Source organism: Lepus europaeus, chromosome 2 (assembly GCF_033115175.1).
Source record: "Lepus europaeus isolate LE1 chromosome 2, mLepTim1.pri, whole genome shotgun sequence".
Lineage (NCBI taxonomy): Eukaryota > Metazoa > Chordata > Mammalia > Lagomorpha > Leporidae > Lepus > Lepus europaeus.
The window spans coordinates 170,037,408-170,056,019 of record NC_084828.1 but is presented as its reverse complement, the minus strand read 5'-3'; the positions used below and the strand labels follow the sequence as shown (position 1 = coordinate 170,056,019).

Sequence of the window (18,612 nt, the reverse complement as noted above, 5' to 3'; positions counted from 1 at the left end):
ATTATTACCTATCTTCGGACTTTTTGGAGTGGGTGAACATTTAATGATGGGTCTATAGTGTAAAATGATATTGTTCATTTGCTTTATTTTTTGTCTTCTGTATTGAATGATGACCGTGTTGCGTTCAACATTCCACAACATATGTGGCTTTTCTGTGCAGCGTGTTTGTCTTGCTTGGTTAATGGTGGGGGTGATGGGCTGCGTCCTCCTGTGTGTGGACCCTCAGTGGTGACAGTGACACAGAGACGTCTGCACAGGAGCATCACCAGCACTGTCATCTTTGGCTCCTTTGGTGGAAAGGGACTGGGCTGGAATTCAGGGAGGTTTGGATTTGGCATCTGGTGTTTATTTAGGTCTGTGGTTCCTTTTTTTTCTGTAAGGTTGATATTGAGTAACATTACTTAGATGTTAGCCTTTAAGTATTAACTAGTTAAATATGGGAAGAATAGATTCTGTTTCCAGAGATAATACAGATGTTTCTTCCACTGAGAAAGTAGCCTCAAAGAGAGTGTTGAATTAGGTTGGTAATGTAATGATGTTGGAGGATTTATGGGTTTGTAGTCAAGTAATAGGAGAGCATGTTAGAAATATAATATACGTTTTTCCTCTAGGTTAAACCAAGACTAAATTTTGTTGTGGTTGCAGGAAGTCAGAAAAGTTGATGTATGAAAAATTATGTCTATCTCATTCTACACTTAGTTCCATTAGCATGAATTGACTTCTCACCTTGACTGCCACTGTTTCTCACTTCTCTGAATAGAAGGTGTTCAATACCTAGTCTTGATTTTCCCAGCAGTTACCTCTGTTATTTCTGTAGAAACCAAAAACAAGAAGAAGAAGGAGAGTTGTTAAAAATTGCTTGAACTGAGACTTGTGTGTTTTCATAATGTTCTCGTTTGTGTATCCCAGACTATATTTTGTTACAACTCTAAGGGGAAGAAGTGTAATGCATATTATAAAATTTAAGATGTTATTTGGATATGGTTTGTTTTGAAAGCAGTTGTTCTTCTATTTTGTGAGATTGTTTCTGTTACCTTTAAAATGTAAGATTTTTTTTTTAATTTTTATTTATTTATTTATTTATTTATTTTTGACAGGCAGAGTGGATAGTGAGAGAGAGAGACAGAGAGAAAGGTCCTCCTTTTTGCCGTTGGTTTACCCTCCAATGGCCGCTGCAGCTGGTGCATCGCGCTGATCCAAAGCCAGGAGCCAGGTGCTTTTTCTGGTCTCCCATGCGGGTGCAGGGCCCAAGGACTTGGGCCATCCTCCACTGCCTTCCCGGGCCATAGCAGAGAGCTGGCCTGGAAGAGGGGCAACCGGGATAGAATCCGGCGCCCCAACCGGGACTAGAACCCGGTGTGCTGGCGCCGCAAGGCGGAGGATTAGCCTGTTAAGCCACGGCACCGGCCATAAAATCTAAGATTTTTTATCCTCCCTGTTCCATTTCTTTTTCTCTTGCTTATCTCTCTAAAAGCAGGGATATTTGGGTTTGAACCTGGCATTTATTTTTCTTGGAGGGAGTCTTCAGAGACTGTATTGGAGGTTATAATCTGGATATTGCAAGTATGGTCAAATGTTCAAACTAAAAGCCTGTAACATACATATTAGGGCATAGAACACAATTTTTTTTTCTTTTTTAAAGATTTGTTTATTTGAAAGGTGGGGCTACAGAGAAAGAGAGATATCTTCCACCTGCTAGTTAATTCTCCAAATGGCCACAACAGCCAGGTCTGCGCCTGGATGAGGCCAGGAGCCAAAATGGCATTCTGGTCTCCCACATAGGTGGAAGCTCCAGGTGCCTGGACCATCTTTTGCTGCCTTCCCAGGCACATTAGCAGGAAGCTGGTTGAGAAGCAGAGTGGTCAGGACTTGACCAGTGCTCTGATATGGGATGCTGTCAGCTTAACTTTGTGAGCCACAAGTCTATCCCCTGGTTGTGACCTATCTGATGACAGTACAGCTGGCCGTCCATGTCTGTTGTTTTTGTATCTACATATTCAACCAGCTGTTGATCAGAAATATTGTTAGGCCCACAATGGTTACTTTTGTACTAAAGTATGCAGGCTTCTTTTTTTTTTAAACTTGGCATTATTCTCTAAATAATGCAGTATAACAACTATTTACATGGCATCTACTTTGTATTAATAAGTAATCTAAGGATGGTTTAAAATATAGGAGGGTGTGCATAGCTGTAGGCAAATAGTGCATCACTATGTGTGAGATTTGAGTATGCACAGATCTTGGTATCCTGGATAAGCAGGGCTTCTGCAGCCAATCCCTTGTGGATACCTAAGGATGACTGGATTGTGCCGTCACTGAAAAACCCTTAATATGGGGGCCACCATCTGGTGCAGCAGATTAAGTTGCTGCCTGTGGGGCTGACGTCCCATCCCATCCACCTCCCTGTTAATGTGCCCGAGAAAACTACAGAAGATGGCACAAGAACTTGGGCCCCTGCATCCACGTGGGAAACCCAGACAGAGTTCCTGCTCCTGGCTTCATCCTGGCCCTGTCCTGACCATTTCAGTAACCAGTAGGTGGAAGATGTCTTTCTCTCTCTCTGTTACTCTACCTTTCAAATAAATAAAATAAATCTTAAAACAAATTAGGAATTCGTTAACAAGGAATGAGACTGGAAGAAGGAAGCCCATTTATCCAGGTTGGCAAGTCCTAGGGCCAAAGCCTTTCCTGCTTTTTTATTCGTTCCACTCCACTCCCCCTGCAAACTTATACTGCCTGAGACTCTTTAAAAAAGTATTTGTTTTTCTTTTGTGACCTCAGTGACATCTGGGTGCCTAGTAGGCAAATGAAGCTTCATAGGTCCAAAATGATACCCCGTTGTCTCTTGTTTCCCCTCAAACCTGTTCCTCCCCTGTTCTTAGCAATTTCAATCAGTGGTACCACCACTAGCTTACGCTAGAAACTGGACTTGATTTCCCATTCTAAAAAATCGTTTCTACTTCTGAAATACTAACATATCCCCCATTTTTTTTCAGCTTCACTGTTAACATCCTACTCAAAGTCTCCTTTAGCTTTTATTTGAACTATTGCAGTTAACTTCTGTTCCATTTGCTAGCCTGAAGTCAGTTACCTTCATACAAGGTAAATTAGATTATGTCACACAAGTGAAGAAGACAAAGTTTCTGTCCTAAAAGAGGCTGTATTTAGTAAGAAAGAATGATCATAAATAAGGAGACAGAAGAGTAGAGAATGCATACAGTGGGTATTGGAGTAACTGTAACTACTCTTGGTTTAGTAAATTTAGTCTCTAAATAGCCCTGCTAAATGGAGGACTGTTAAATGAAAGAATTATTTCCTCCAATATGAATGCAAAAATCATGGTGTGTTTCATCCCAACTCCAGACACTTGAATAGTTTTCTCAGGTAGAAATATTTCTCAGTTGAACACTGAAAACAACTTTTTGTAAGTAACAATTTGAAGACAAATAGTTTATATACAAAGTAATGTGATAAAGATTTGTTCAACGCCTTTTTTTATTTCTGCACAATTTTTTCCCCACAATTTCTGCCTTTTGTTGATTCATCACACACTCAAACCGAAACTGTAAAATAAAGTTATGGAACAGCAAAGTATTTAGGGGACAGTAAAGGCCTAGCGTGAAAGCTTGTGGAACTGTTCCGTGCATACAGCAGACTGAAAAATTATTATTAAAGGTACCACTTCTCCTCTCCCTTAGTACGCTTCTACAAAGCAAATAGTTTTGGCTTCATCCAAACATGACACAAAGTTCAAATTTGTTCTATTTGATAGTCTGTGACTGGAATCTGTTAAATAAAAATTAATGAATATTTTCCTGAAACCATAATAATGAGACATCATACTTCTTACAGCTTATTGATTTACTGTTTTGTTATTTTTTTTTCTTATTTTATTTTTTTTTTTATTTTTGACAGGCAGAGTGGACAGTGAGAGAGAGAGACAGAGAGAAAGGTCTTCCTTTTTGCCGTTGGTTCACCCTCCAATGGCCGCCGCGGTAGCGCGCTGCGGCCGGCGCACCGCGCTGATCCGATGGCAGGAGCCAGGTGCTTCTCCTGGTCTCCCATGGGGTGCAGGGCCCAAGGACTTGGGCCATCCTCCACTGCACTCCCTGGCCACAGCAGAGAGCTGGCCTGGAAGAGGGGCAACCGGGACGGGATCGGTGCCCCGACTGGGACTAGAACCCGGTGTGCCGGTGCCGCAAGGCGGAGGATTAGCCTAGTGAGCCGCGGCGCCGGCCTGTTTTGTTATTTTTTAAGTAAATTTTATTAAATAGATGGGAAAAACAGGATTTGATGTAAAAGTAGTATAATTTTTTTAGAGCCATTATAGTTGAGCAGTCATTAAGTGAAGTAAATATGGTGTTGAGGTGGCGGATAACTCAGTGATTCACTTTATATGACATAGTATGGCACAGGTGTCTCTGGGAGGTGTCATATTTGAATTGAGACCTAAGAATGAGCCAGTTAGGGATAAATGGTCAGAAGAAAGAGTGACCTTAAAACTCCAGAGTTAGACATGGGCTTGGTATATTTGAAAAGCAGAATGGAAGCCAGGGCTGCTTAGAGCCCAGTGAGGCTGCAGGGAAACTCAGGAGACCATGGAGGTGCAGTTGGAGAACTGAGCAGGACCCCTGACCCAAGGGCCTCTTGTAGGAGTTCTGATGGACTGTAGGAGTAAGAAGTCCAGGAAGGGTTTTGGGCTAGAGAGAGAGATGCTAAGTGGGAATGATATGGTCTTACAATCTCTTATTTGCATTTATTGTTCAGAGAAATAGTGTTTTCTTATTTTCTTCTTATTTTACCTTTTCTCCCCTTATGTATTGTATTTTTGTCTGAACTCTACTGTAGTTGTCACGTCTGTCCTCCTTTGAGTTACATTCTGAGTTCTTTGACTTGATCTTCTAGATCATTATTTCAGCACACTTAAGAACACAGAGTAAATTATATCATCAGAGATTTGAGTGTACCATTTAGTTTAGGAATAGTGGGAAATGCATCAGTTTTTCTCTTGAGAGTGTTTCGAGCTTGACTTTAATTCTCAAATTGTGAAAGTGAGTTAAAGGAGCGTCCCCCTAAGAGCAAGGAAGGAATCTGGATTTAAAATTAAGTAGATTGTGGCTGAAAGGAGGCAACACCAGCCTAGTAGGAAGGAGAAGACTGAAAGTTGGAAGCCCCCATGCTTATGGCAGAGTCTGGTGTTGTCGTGGAACGTTCTAGACAGTTCTCCTACGCTAACCGAGATGTAAACACCAACAGTGTTGGTGGCTGTGATTGTGGGTCTTTTTCTCTTTCACTGTGAAAAGAAAACACTGTGCATAATAGTGATTTGCCTAGTGTGTTTACGCGGTCTAATGCCGTCTTGGCATATAATCTTTGTAAATTGTCTTCCAGTTTCTCTGGAACAGTTGCTAGGAAAAGAATTATTCTTGAAGGCTGACAATAAAACAAAGCATAGAAATTAGGCTTTGGATTACCTTTATATTTGGTTTGAATGAGTCAATAAGGTAGCTTCTAATCTAGTTTTATATATTTTTATACCGTTTCCTTTAGTGAAAAGCCAGACAGCTCTTTTCATAGGTTGGTTTTGAACGTATCTATTTGTGACCATGAGCCCCAGGGCCTTCTCTGAGCTTGACCATGTGCTGATGATCGTACAGTTTGGATAGAGGGTGCTCTGCACCTCTGCAGCTGCGCACTGGTTAGATTCTGTTTCCTCCACCAGCAGCAAGCTTTGTTCCGTGTGGCCCTGCTGTCCGCACACAGAGCAGCCTTTGATGGGCTGTCTTTGACGTGATTTGTTTACGGCAGCCAGAAATGCTTCCTGCATAATGGGAGCAGTTAATCATGGAAACTGGGCTATTCCTGTGTGTGCACTTCTAGCGGTCTTCCGTTGTAAATATTAAAAGGTAATGACAAAAGGAAGAAAACCTTTTTTAAAAGGCACAAATCAGTTAATCCATCAGATCATGTGATTGCTACTGATTACATGGATATCTTTAGGGAAGCAGAAAATGATTGCTGAACACATGCCTTGTGTTTTGATGATTGCATTAAAAGTCCCCCCGTGGGCTGGCATTTGTTGGCTTTCAGAGCTTTTCTTAGATTAAATTTCAGGCAGCCAGTGCAAGGAGAAACATCGTAAGCTGTATCTAACAGGATGCGTACAGTTAAAGAACAATCTTGATCAAGCCCTGCCAGGCTTTGCCAAATAAACGAGGGTTTTCAGCAAGACCCCAGACTTTTATTTTGAAGTGGAGTAGCAGCTGTTGGCTATTGCGGTGCAGAGCTGCAGCGCGGCCTGGGTCACACAGTGCTCCGGGTGTCTGCAGGCTGCAGGCCGAGCCCAGTGGCGCAGGCACTGAGCTACGCTTATTTGCTGTGTTATTTGACCTATTGGTTTGAGAGAGCTCCCTGGACCATCTGAATGGCTATGGGAGATGGTGAGTACGATTTATTTTTCTTCTTTTACTGTGATGTACACTTCCTTTTAAGGTGACGATCATTTGCTGTGTAAGAAATCTCTCTCCCTAAAGAATGAAGGACACTTGCATGTTTGTGTATGTGTACATTCATGTATGCATTTATGCATGTGTGTGTTTGTCAATGGTTGTCTCATTCCACTTGATACATCTGTATGGGATCTGGCAAACATAAGGTGACAATTTACCTTGCAACCCAAACAAGCCTTCAGCCTTTGGTGCTGAATTGGAAGGGATACTGGAAGAAATATGAGAAATATGCAAAAGCTGTGGAGGGAGAACATGGCCTTTGGCGGAGTGACACATTTTGTCAAGGTTTGGTTAGCTGGCTTGACATCTTTCTTGTTGTATTTGACACAAGTAGAATTCTATGCCAATAAAATATTAAAAGAATCAAAATGGCTTGCCATTTTGTTTAATATGCTTATGATTTGTCCATGTCAGTAGTAAACAGTACTCTAGAAAATATTTAGCCTTTTAGGAATTCTGTACAGGTTGTAATTTGATTAAGAACTGATTTTTCCTAGTTTCTTATTTTGGGAAAGATAATTTTAAAAGCATGTGTTTCTGTAGTGCTTTATGGTTTTTCAAAGCACTTTCTTATACTTAATATACATGAACTCCTCAGGCACGTATAACTCTGTGAAGTGCTGAGAGTATTTGATATTTCACGGATTGGGAAACTGAGGCTTGCTGGGACGATAGGTGTCAGATCCCAGCATAGAAAGCAAACCAAAACCAAATCTAGAATCCCAAGTATGCATTTGGTACTGTCCTTAATAACACTTAATATTTGAGCCTTTTTTCACGATTAAACCTTTGTTAAGATACTTAGAGATATACTTTGTAATCGCATGATCATCAGAGATGTGTATAAGGAAGAATTTGAGCTTCTTCAAAAATGTATTGTGAGGTTTTTTTTTTGTTTGTTTTTTGTAAACTAGGTTTTTAAAGAGGACTTTCATGTATTTGAGGCTTTTCACGCTCACTTTCAGCCTTCCTATTACTGTGTAACGACCTCCTCTCTCTAAGGAATTTGTCCTCTGTGGGCTGTGAGGAATAGGCTGCAAACTCACCAAAGTGATGGTGTGGACAGAGTCACTTAAATCATCATGCACATTTAGATGGAAATGTGCTCATAAATTTGGTTTTACCTGCTATGATTTATACCAATAATGTACATAACTGGTTTATGTGGCCTTATAGAAGTAAATAAGAGTATAATTGTAACTACTGAGTTTTAAGGCAGAAGGCATCAGGATTAACATAGGATTTTTTTTGTACACTTAAAGGCATTACAAAGTTTCCTTCTGTCCTTTTTTTCAAACCTTAATCTGCAGGCAGCTCTAAATCTTAGATTTAGTTTGAGCTATATCCAGATTTAATTTTCTTTCTGAAACATTTTAGGTTCAATGACTGTTAGTATACATTTACTTAATTTTTCTTTTCTCAAATATTACATGAAGACATTCAGATTCTTTAGGAATATGCTGACTTTTTTTTTAAATCAAAGTAGTCTTTTATAAAGCTCAGCTGATCTCTTTAAAATAGGGTTTTTGTGGGATTAAAATATACCTTTATAAAAATAAAAAGTAAAGATGTATGTAGTGACAGGTTACTTTGGGTAGTTCTTAATAGTTTGATATAAACTCTTCTTTGTATATAAGTATGCTTACATAACAAATGGATAATTCTATTCCTATTTTATATTGTTTTTAATTATGAACGTAATATATAATTACCACCTCCTTTTTAATAAAATAATACTGCCTTCAAAACCATCTCCAAGCCCCAAACACAGGTATAAGTAAAGGTAAACAATTAATATGGAATATGTGTTTTCAGGAATATGTGTTTACTATGCCTTTACATACATTATATGCCATTACATACATGTGTATTCGTGCACATCATGTATATATTTCATACAATAATCTCAAGTGGAATTTCTGGTTCAGCATTTTTGTTTCAGTTGTATTAGCCGGGCAGGTGTTCGACCTGGTGTTTCAGATACCAGTGAGACAGTCATATCCCATGTCGCAGTAACTGGGATCAATCCTGACTTGGATGAAGCCCTGGGAGGCAGTGGTGATGGCTCAAGTGCTTGGGTTCCTACCAACAGTGTGGGAGACCTGGATTGGGTTCTCACCTCCTGGCCTCAGCCAAGCCCATTCCTGGCCATCACAGGCATTCAGGAAGTGAAACAGTGGCGAGGAGCTCTCCATCTGTCTGTGTTCTACCTTTCACGTAAATAAATAAATAAATAAATACCTTTTTAAAAGGTGGGCGGGAGTGTTTGAGGAGGAAGTGTTTGGCCTAGCAGTTGGATACCTGCATCTCACATTAGAAAGCCTCGGTTTGGTTCCCACCTCAGGTTTTTGATTCTGGCTTTCTGCTGGTACGGACCCTGGGTGGCAGCAGTGATGGCTCCAATAGTTGGTTTTTTGTCACCCACATGGGAGACCTGAATTGAGCTCCTGGCTCCTTGCTCCCAGCTCCCTGGCTGTGAGAGGCATTTGAGGAGTGGGTTGGCAGATGAGAGCACACGCATTCTCTTTCTCTTTGTGTCTGCCTCTGAAATAAATAGGAATTTTAAGTAAATGAATTCGATTAGCTATAATCAGCTTGCTCCAAAAGCGGCTTTACCATTTACATTCCCACAAATAGTGTCTGCTATCCTGTGCTCTTTTCAGTTATTGTTATTACTATTCTTTTAAAATTCTGCCTATCAGATGGGTGAAAAATGTAGAATATCTGTTTTCTGATACAGTTGGTAATCTTTGTGTGCTTGGTTATTCGTACTTCCTTTTCTGAGACTTGCTTCAGCATTCTTGGCGAACTTTTTGGCTGTTTGACTTTTTGTTGCTGTTGTGTATTTTTAGTTTCTCTTTGTGTATTCCAGCTATTCTGTTATCTCTTGAATATGTTATATAAGTTAACTTCAGGACCATATGAGAGAGTAGGAATTTCATTTCGAGACAGATTTGTGATACATTACAGTGGCTATCACTCGAAGAGTGTTAAGGCATGGTTCTGAGTGCATTTTGGTTTAGTTGTCTTCATACTTACCCAAGAGCATGCAAGCAAGCAGTCATGTGGTTATGTACTAACTCAGGGCCGTCAAGCCAGATAGAGTTAAAAACCTGTAGGATTATTGTGTAGTGCTGAGCCCTGCAGTCTGCCACAGAAGTGCTCCGAGAGGAATTTGGCCTTTTGTTGTTGCTGCAGAGTGGCTGGAAAGAAATAAGGTTTTGTGTTAAATAGACTATTAACATTTCAACACAGGCTGTTATTCCAAAAATGAATTTTTAAAGAATATATGGAAATGGTAGTCTAATCCTGGCTTCCCAGAGATCACCCTTCTAGACCATTCCAAACTAACTTATAGCTACTGATTTCGGGGAGGTATTGGAAAAACCAACATTTTTTCCCTCTTTTATACCAATACGGTCAACACTCCTGTGTTCCCCAAAGGTGTGGAGATTCCTCCTCATCAGCAAACAAGCAGTCAGTTCTGTATCAATAGCAACTGGGTTCCTCTAATTCCATTTAATTTTTTTTAAGATTTATTTTTATTTATTTGAAAGAGTTACAGAGAGAGAGAGAGAGAGAGGTCTTCCATTCTGTTGGTTCACTTCCCAAATGACTGCAGCAGCCAGAGCTGAGCTGATCTGAAGCCAGAAGCCAAGAACTTCTTCCAGGTCTCCCACAGGGGTGCAGGGGCCCAAGCAATTGGGCTGTCTTCCACTGCTTTCCCAGGCCATAGCAGAGAGCTGGACTGGAAGAAGAGCAGCCGGGACTTGAACCAGCATCCATATGGGATGCCAGCATTGCAGACTGGGGCTTTAACTCTCTGCGCCACAGTGCCAACCCCCAAATTCCATTTTACACGTTGAAGGCTAATCCTCAAGAATGCCCCTCTCCTTTAGATGCCAATCACAAGTCCCAGGTTGTTTTACTTGTGCTTCTGTAAGTTGGGATTCCTATAACACAGGTTTGATTGATTTGCCCGAGCGGCTCATAGATCACAGGGAGACGCTTATGTTTACTGGTTTATGATAAAGTACATTACAACACATACAAGTGAAGAGGTACATAGGGTGAGGGATGGGAGAAGGGAAATGGTGCTTCCATGCCCTTTCTAAGTGCACTGCCCTCCAGGAACGTTTGAGAGTGTTCAGCTGTCTGTAAGTGCTGCAAACCCTGTAGTTTGGATTTTTTTATGGAGACTTCATGGCATGGGCATGACCATGGATAGCCATGTAGAGATGTGACTGGACAAAGACAGTATGATGTGGTGCCAGAAAAGGGAGTCCAGCCAGGCCCATATGTTTGGATTCCTCTTGGCCTCTCTGTGCAGCATTCTTTCCTCCAGATGTGGAGCAAAACTCCTCAGATGGAGTTTTTAGTTGTTATCAGGCAAGGTAGGTCAGAGAATTTTTTTTTTATGGCCAGCTTAAAGATAGAAAAGTAGAGGAAGAGCACAGTATATTTTTAGTTTCTGTATCTGAACATCACAGGAGGTATGGAATAATAGCAAAAAAAAATAATGCTCAGTAGATCTTACTTCCATATTTGTGAATATTCTTTGTGATACACTCACATTTGGTAACTGAAATCACAGAAAGAGGGTAACCCAGCAGCGGAAAGGCCAACCTTTTCTTGTAGGAGTAATAATAGGAAAGAAAGAGTTTACAAGAAGAAAAAGAGAATTAAAAAAGACAAAAAGATTGGGTAATGGCAACAAAATAGATAGTAAGTAGTCAACACTTCAGATTGGAAATAGCCAGTGACTAAAAAAAGCAGCCTTGTAGTAGCCCCCTGCTGTTGCCATCAAAGACCCTAGACTGCCATCCTGTGGGTTAGTTCTGTGTTAAAGGTATCTAGTCTCTCAGTGCTGTACCGTTAAGTAAACAGTAGGCTTCTTGAAACAGCCTCATTTATTCCTCTGGGGCAAGGTGTTGGACATCAGTAACAACATATCCTCCAACCTAATGTTGTTAATGAACCTGAGTCTTCAAGAGAACGTTTACATCTTTTCCTTTGTACACGTGGATTAATACAGTTCATGTCATTAACAAGTGTTAGGATCAGCCTGTAACTGTCTTGAAAATTTAAGTACCAGAGATGATATGTTTTGCAAAGGTTTTACATGAACCTTATCATGAGCCTCATTTATTACTTAGTTGGATGTTAGGTTATCATGACATGTTATATACCGTGATAACCATGTGATTGTCCCATAGCTTCATTGAAGTAATTGATGGTTGGATTTTTTTTTGAAAGATTTTTTTAAAGAGGAGGATAGAAGCCTTCAAATGTATTTTTAACTAATCAGTTGTGTTTATCTTTGACAAGATATTTTATCAAATTTCTTGGCTTATATTAATCTTAGTATGGAATGTACTTATTTTTTGTAAATAAAATAATTATTTAGATTTTTTTTTTTAAAGCTGGGTTACCATGACAGCAGACCATTGGAGACACTGTCTGGTAGCCCGACCTCAATGTTTGTTTGTTTGTTTTTGTTTTTTTTTTTTTTTTTTGACAGGTAGAGTGGATAGTGAGAGAGAGAGAGAGACAGAGAGAAAGGTCTTCCTTTTTACCGTTGGTTCACTCTCCAATGGCCGCTGCGGCAGGCGCATCACGCTGATCCGAAGCCAGGAGCCAGGTGCTTCTCCTGGTCTCCCATGCAGGTGCAGGGCCCAAGGACTTGGGCCATCCTCCGCTGCACTCCCGGGCCACAGCAGAGAGCTGGCCTGGAAGAGGGGCAACCGGGATAGAATCCAGCGCCCCAACCGGGACTAGAACCCAGTGTGCTGGTGCTGCAAGGCGGAGGGTTAGCCCATTAAGCCACAGCGCTGGCCAATTATTTAGAATTAACTGCTGCTAAGAACACAAAAGATCTTATTTATTTATTTATTTATTTATTTTTATTTGACAGAGTTAGTGAAAGAGAGAGAGAGAAAGGTCTTCCTTCTGTTGGTTCACTCCCTAAATGGCCGCTACGGCCTTCACGCTGCACCAATTTGGAGCCAGGAGCCAGGAGCCAGGAGCTTCTTCCTGGTCTCCCATGCAGGTGCAGGCGCCCAAGCACCTGGGCCATCCTCCACTGCCCTCCCGGGCCACAGCAGAGAGCTAGACTGGAAGAGGAGCAGCCGGGATTAGAACCCGGCGCCCATAGGGGATGCTGGCGCTGCAAACGGAGGATTAGCCAAGTGAGCCATGGCGCTGGCCTACACAAAAGATTTTATCGTGAATTCTAACATTTATGCATCTTATTTTCAATTTCTAATAATTTTACAGAAATTTTTTATTTTAGTTTTCATTGAAGACTTAAATTTTTTCATTGACTTTTATTTTTGAAAGCTTATCATTTTCTTTAGCTCTAGAGAAATTTTTATTTTGATCTGTTTCTCCTCTTTATTAGCTTTGATCGCTCCTCATAGAATTGTTGTTAAATATTGAGCCTTCTGGGTTGATCCATTGTGTCTTGTAGTTTGTCTTCCTTCTCAAGTTGTATATCTTTGTCTTTTATTCTGTATTCTGGGAGACTTGGCTTCTATTGTCTCTTCTATCATTCTGCAAGGTAGATGAGGTCTCTGCTCTTCCAGCCAGCTTCCGAGAATTCTAAGTTGCAAGTTTGCTGTGATGTCATTCCTCAGTTGCCTTTCATCCTTTATATTTGCATTTTGAAAAAGAATTTGTTGTTGATCTTTTAGATGCTGTTTTCACAAATTCTCTGGCCCACCTCATTTTCTTGGCCCTTACGGTATAGATGAGAACTCTACTGCCGGGAAAAGCAAGGGAGTAAAATGATTCAGAGTAATGCTTTTTTAACAAAACATTGTAAACATACTCAGCTTCAAGAAGGTATCAATACACAGCAAATCTTTATCCATCTATAGTCCTACCCCTTCTTCCTCCAGTCCAACTTTCCTACTGGACTGCAAGGGAAGGAGTGTGTGTGTGTGTGTGTGTATGTGCTTGGACATGCACTTACACATATGCATAAATGTCCTTTTCAAAGACAGTCACAATACCTTTGTCACAGCTAAAACAAAATTAACCCTTAGTGTTAAATAGTGTTCAGAATCTCCTTAGTTGTTTTGTAAATATATTTACACTTTGAATTGCAATTCGCTGATGTATGTCTGATTGCTGTATTCGTCCATAGTATTGATCTCCTTTTTTTTTCCCCCTCTTGTCATTTATTTGTTTAAAAAAAAAAATCTGTTAAGTAAAGTTTTCTCACGGGGGCCAGTATTGTGGCGAAGCAGGTTTAAGCCACCGCCTGGGACACCGGTATCCCCTGTGAGTGCCAGTTCGTGTCCTCGCTGTTCCACTTCCAATCTAGCCCCTTGTTCATGTGCCAGGAAAACAGCAGAAGATGGCCCAAGTGCTTGGGTCCCTGCACTCATGTGGGAGACCTAAGTGGAGTTCCAGGCTGCCGCCTTCAGCCTGGCCTGGCCCCAGCCTTGCGGCCATTTGGGGAGTGGACCAGGGAATGGAGGATCTCTCTCTCGCTCTCTCGCGCTCTCGCGCTCTCGCGCTCTCTCTCTTTCTCTCTCCATCCATCTTCCTCTCTCTAACTCCGCCTTTCAAATAAAATAAAATAAAGCTTTCTCACATGTTAGATTTTCTTGATTGCATGGTCCTCCCCCACCCCATTGGTCCCTATATCCTCTGTTTCCTGAAAATTGACTTCCCAATGCATAGATGCAGTGAGCAGTTGGATACATAGGTTTAGAACTCAGAGATGAACATTTAAGAATTGTCAGCGTTAAGAGATATGCAAAACTGGGGTCAGCTCTGTGGTGTAGCGGGTATGGCCGCCGCCTGCAGTGCCGGCATCCCATATGGCGCGGGTTAGAGTCCCGGCTGCTCCACTTCCGATCCAGCTCTCTGCTATGGCCTGGGAAGGCAGTGGAGGATGGCCCGGGTCCTTGGGCCCCTGCGCCCGCGTGGGAGACCTGGAAGAGGCTCCTGGCTCCTGCCTTTGGATCGGCCCAGCTCCAGCCCCGTCTATTTGGGGATTGAACCAGTAGACGGAAGACCTCTCTCTCTCTCTGCCTCTGTAACCCTGACTTTCAAATAAATAAATAAATCTTAAAAAAAAAAAAAAGATATGCAAAATTGTCAAGAATGGATGAGGCAGGGGCGGGTGCTGTGGTGCAGTAGGTTAATCCTCGTCCTGTGGTGTCAGCATCCCATATGGGTGCTGGTCTAGTCCGGTGCTCCTCTTCCAGTCCAGCTCTCTGCTATGGCCTGGGAAAGCAGTAGAAGATGGCTCAAGTCCTTGGGCCCCTGCACCCGCATGGGAGACCAGAAGAGGCTCCTGGCTTTGGATCGGCTCAGCTCCTGCCGTTGTAGCCATTTGGGGAGTGAACCAACGGACAGAGGATCCTTCTGTCTCTTCCTCTCACTGTCTGTAACTCTACCTCTTTAAACAAATTAATAAAATCTTTTTTTTTTTTTTTGTAAGAAAAGAATGGGTGAAGCCATTTAGAAACAGAGAGGAGGAGGCTGATCAACAGTGCTTGGGTGAAGGAGGGACAGTCAGCAGAAGGGCCTGACCCAGAGGGGTCTGCGAGGTCACTGGAGAGCTGTGGGAGAATTTGGACAGAGCAGGAACCAGCTCAGGGGCCCAGAGTCCTCGTGTGCTTTGTTTTTAGGAGAATAAGGAAGGGTATAGCTTGCAAGTGAAAAGGGGAGCTTTGATATCAGAGCTACTTAATTGCAAATGGAGTATATTTTATGCATGAAAAACCATGGTGCTTGGGGTTCTTACTGAACTTGTTATTTCACTGAAGAAAATTCACATAAAATGCATCCTTTCCTGTGAGACATGGTGTAAAGTTTTGGCTTGTTCTTTTGTTTGCCATGTAAGATAGAGCAAATTTTCATCTTTTATATGAACTTTTGAAGCAGAAGTTTCAGGTTTTGGAATATATACACCTATAAAAATGAAGTGAAAAATTTAAAAAGCCACTTGAATATATGGTCTTGTTGCAATGGAAGAGAGTTGAAAAAGGGGTGGAGCTTGGTTACAGTGACATAAATTCACAAATCCTTATCTGAAGCCTTCTAGGCCAGTTGTGGTTTGGAATTCAGAATGTATCAGGTTTTAGAAAAGTAATATAGTCATATTCTTGATGTTACATAACAGTTCCTACTGGGCCTGGGCCAGCACTCTACAGTCAAGCACATTCATATTTTTGTAGCTAAATGTAAATAAATAGCCCCATGTTAATTCACATCATTGTTTTGCTATAAATTGAGTTCAAATAAGTTCAGATTTTGCTATCAAATGAATTTAAAAGACAAACGCTGGGTTTTCATAGCTTTTGACTTTTTGGTATGCAGATATGATATTGTGGGCATGTAGTATCTCAGTGTTTGCTGAGGACAGTTTCCAAGTGTTATTTGAAGGCAGCAAAAGGTAAACTATCCTGTTTGCCCTTTTTTCTCCCCCTCTTCTTCTCCCAGACCCTTTCTCCCCCGTCTCCTCCTCTCCATTCCTCCCTCCACTGTTTGCCTCTCTCCCTCCCCTACTTACATCTCTTCCTTTTGATCTTCTCCAGTTCCTCTTCCTCTTCCGTCTTCTCTTCTCCATCTCTGCCTGTGCCTCTGTGCCTCCATTTCCATCTCTACTGCAGCCTACTGATTTATTGATTTCTCTCCTCTAATACCCTTAAAGAAATTCTGTACTTATTTGAGAGACATGGAAAGGGGGGAGGGGAAACCTACAGAAGGGGGACAAAGACAGAGATGAGAATATGTTGCCAACCACTCGTTCACTCCCTAAATGCCTGTAAGGTTGCAGGGTCTGGATTAGCAGGAAGGAAGAATCAGGAGCTGGACCTAGGGATAGAACTCGGATACTTCCCTGTGGGGTGCAGAGTCCTAACCAGTGTTTTTAACTTGAGACCAAATGCCTGGCCGGCCCCTCCTCTAATATATTTGAATATACTTATTTTGTTGCAACATCTGCATCCAACCATAGTACTCTCTTTGTGAAACATTTGAGTAAGAACAGAAGTGTCAACATAGTCTTAACTTAGTTTCCTTTTCGTGTTTAGTCCTTGTTTTGTTTATTTAGTAAATATTACAGCATCTACTATATATCCTGGGTGATGTCTTCTTATTTATCTTTCAATTCACTGGAGATACCTTGAACTCTGTCTAATCTGCTATCAGGCCTGCCCACTGAATTTAAATTTAACATATATATAAAATATTTATTTAATATATGTTGTATATATTAAATACATATATTTAAGATTTATTTATTTGGAAGTCAGAGTTGTAAAGAGAGAAGGAAAGACACAGAGTGATATTCCATTTGCTAGTTCCCTCCCCAGTTGGTCACAATGGTCAACGTTGGGCCAGGCCAAAGCCAGGAACCAGGAGTGTCTTCCAGGTCTCCCATGAGGGTACAGGGGACCAAGCTGTTGGACCATCTTCCACTGCTTTTTCCAGGCCATTAGCAGGGAGCTGTATAGGAAGTGGAGCAGTTGGGATACGAACCATTGCCCGTAAGGGATGCTGGCACTGCAGGTGGCGGCTTTAGCCACTGTGCTGCAACACCAGCCCCTCAACTACTATATTTTCATTTGTAGAAATTCTTTTGGTGATTTTAAAGTTTGTCATTTTTCATAACTTCTTGATTCCCCCCAAAATTATTTTCCAACTTGCCTAGTAAACAATCATAGATGCTTTATAGTACATGCCTGGTTACCCCATGGAGCTATGTGCGCTTCAGCAGCACATATACTAAAATTGGACCGATTTTAATTGGAGCTGTTGCTATTGTCTGTTTCTCTTTGTTCTTATTGTGGTGTCTTGTTTCAGGCTGTATCTGATGACGTTATACAATTATCTGTGGGGCTTACTTGATTTGAGGCCGGAGACCTTCCAGGAAATTTTATATTTGCTTTCTCTGTTGATTAGAAATATCATCGGTCTGAGCCTGTAGTTTAAGATCTTCCGTGTGCTGCCTTTGCACTCCATTTGATTCACTTCCCTTTTGCCCATTTTAGAGAAAAGTTAGAAAAGAATAGACAGTAGGAGGATAAGGGCTGGCTTACAGGTCACTTTAGCCTCGGGAGTTTCTTAGATATACCAGCTCTTGGGTAGAAAGGGTCTCCTGCTAGACTGTGCTATCTTGTCTGAATTTTGAATTCTGTTCTCTTTGCTCCAAAAAACCCTTCAGAATAGAAGTTCCAACATATGATTTTGTTTTTATATTTCTTACAGTCTTATCAAGTATGTATTGCTTATAATGTTTTTAAAAGTATGTTTTTGATCCATTGTGTATAGTGGTTTACCTTCAGTATATGTTCTTTTCTGAAAGTCTCCCTACCAGGTAGTGTGCCACACCAGCATTGGACAGTGTGGATACAGGGAAGAAGAGCATTCACAGCACGGAGGCTGACAGGGCTGGATAGGAGAGAGAGGTGTGGAACAAGTAGGTGTGGGTCCAGAGGCAAGGTGGGGAGACCTCTGAGATCTAAGATCTTAGCGTCCTGGTAGGTCTTCAAAGTCATAGGAAGATTTTGAGTAGTGATGGATGTGATTTTGTTCAACTCAGGATGCTGTGTCTTACGGGACAGTTATGCTTGGGTTGTTCTAGGTAATGGAGTTAAAGCACGAACAAGACAAAGTTCCTTCTATTAAGAAGCTTCCAGGCCGGCGCCGTGGCTTAACAGGCTAATCCTCCGCCTTGCGGCGCCGGCACACCGGGTTCTAGTCCCGGTTGGGGCGCCGGATTCTATCCCGGTTGCCCCTCTTCCAGGCCAGCTCTCTGCTATGGCCTGGGAAGGCAGTGGAGGATGGCCCAAGTCCTTGGGCCCTGCACCCGCATGGGAGACCAGAAAAAGCACCTGGCTCCTGGCTTCGGATCAGTGTGATGCGCCGGCCGCAGCGGACATTGGAGGGTGAACCAACGGCAAAAAGGAAGACCTTTCTCTCTGTCTCTCTCTCTCTCTCACTATCCACTCTGCCTGTCAAAAAATAAATAAATAAAATTAAAAAAAAAAAAAAAGCTTCCAATCCACTTATAAAAAATCAGTGTCGGGGGCAGGTGTTTGGTGCAGTGGTTAAGGTATCACTCAGGGAACCTGTGTCCCAC

The 18,612-nt window shown here is 41.7% G+C and overlaps 1 protein-coding gene across 6 annotated transcripts in view; it reads left to right on the top strand.

The window, feature by feature from the left end:
- CLASP2 (cytoplasmic linker associated protein 2) overlaps positions 1-18,612 on the top strand; it is a 215,516-nt gene that overhangs the window by 50,566 nt on the left and 146,338 nt on the right. The window lies entirely within an intron of this gene.